Source organism: Trichinella spiralis (assembly GCF_000181795.1).
Source record: "Trichinella spiralis strain ISS 195 chromosome Unknown Scfld3, whole genome shotgun sequence".
NCBI lineage: Eukaryota > Metazoa > Nematoda > Enoplea > Trichinellida > Trichinellidae > Trichinella > Trichinella spiralis.
Window position 1 is genome coordinate 80888 of NW_003526942.1, and position 1907 is coordinate 82794.

Consider the following 1907-nt stretch of genomic DNA (forward strand, 5'->3'; position numbering starts at 1 on the left):
GCAGAAAGCTAGGTTGTCAACGCCACCTATAAGGTCCGTAACAACCAATTATTGCATTGGTTTGCTATAGCAGATGATTAGCTTGTAGAAGCGCATGCTGAATTCCGCTGTTACAGGCATACATTTTACATGTGGCTAGCAGATTCGAACCCTTCACCCCATGATTTTTGGGTAGGGTAATTTGCACGCGGACAACCTGCTGCCCGTTGTAGGTAGAATTTAACTTATATATATATTAGCTTCTACAAATTTTTCTTTCTGAAATTAATATCATTTCCAGTATTGCATTGCTTGATTTTCATTGATATGAAATATTCCGCATTTCGTAGACATATCGGCTATTTAGCTTTCAGCCACTGGACGCAAAGCTTAAACTGAAAACCTTTTCAATTTATAATACTCACATTCTCGCTTCATAATAATAACAGAAAACAACAACTTTTGAATAATTGTTATGATTTTTCCATTTCAATTTTTACCTTATTTACATTTATCAATAATTTGTGATTTTCTCTTTCTTATCTTTGCCATTGCTTCTTGTTTAATCAGTAATCTTGCCTTCTTTGTATTTCGGTGTATTCTGGAATAATTCGCATATTAGTAATCGGGAAAATGCTTTGAGGTTACCAGAGTGATCATTTTTGAATGTAGTCCATGTTTGCGTGCTTTATGGAATCTGGGATAAAGTTTCTTTGGATTTTATAGAGTAGATTAGTCAAAAAGGGTGTCAACCCAAAAGATAAATACGGTATGTTTCATGGGTGTCTGTAAGTGCTCTCAGACCTACTTGATGTTTGTTCAAGAGTCACTGTTTTTAGCTGAATATACGACAAAAACAGTCAGTTCTTTATGGCAGCTTTAAAAACCCATTATGCAGCTATATATTGCTAAAAATAATCAGTTGTGGTGAAATTGTGATTGCCACTTTTACATTTTACCATACGTATTGGCCATTGGACCATTTGACCGGGAAAGTACAGTGTGAAGATCAACTGGATATATGAAGCGGAGAATGGTTATGCTCTGAAATATTTGTTATATGCTGGCAGTATGGCGTAATAGCATTGGTTCTATCGCCTGAACTTTTCATTGATTAAAATTGTTCTGCTTTGATTAGCTACAATTTTTTTCATTTCATTTGTCCAAATTTTTAATTTCATAACAATTGATTACGTAACTTTTGACCTCTTTTAGTGTTTGATCCGTGACGTCACTAATTTGACAGTAAAATTTTTTCACTGTTTTTAGCTGTTTTTTTAAATATTTACTTTTCCACTTTGCACTTTTAGTGATTAGTATTTGTAATATAATTAAAAAGAATTATGTTCTGCTGACGCTTAAGCGTGTATCACTTTTTTTGCGTATTGGCTTATGTTGGTTCCGTAATTCACAAACTGAAATTCATCATTATTTATTCCCATCATTCGAAAAGACATCTCAAACATACGAGACAGAAAATAGCACAAGCTAGTGAAGTGCAATAAGGAAAACTACAATTGAAGGTCTTGTTCTTTACAAATTAAATAAATATCTTTATTATGCAATTGTATCATTCCAATCAAATCAACTGCCTAACGAAGAGATAACTGAACAAAGAGATGTTAAGTGAACATGCTTATCTGGGTCATTCATTGTTTTCATCATTCGACACGTAATGACGTTTTACGATGGCAGCAAAGCTAGCCTTGGCAATGAATTTGATAATGAAGAAAGCTATGCAGCGATTATCATGAGCAAAGTCAAAATTCATTACACAAGATTTTCTGAAATTTCACTAGATCAACACACATATGAATTAAATTTCCCCTAAGCTAGCCAAAGCATTTTCAGCTCATCTGAGCAGCAGCTACGCTGCATCTGACAATTTTTTACAGACCCTTTGTATATATGAGAACCTCAAATCACAC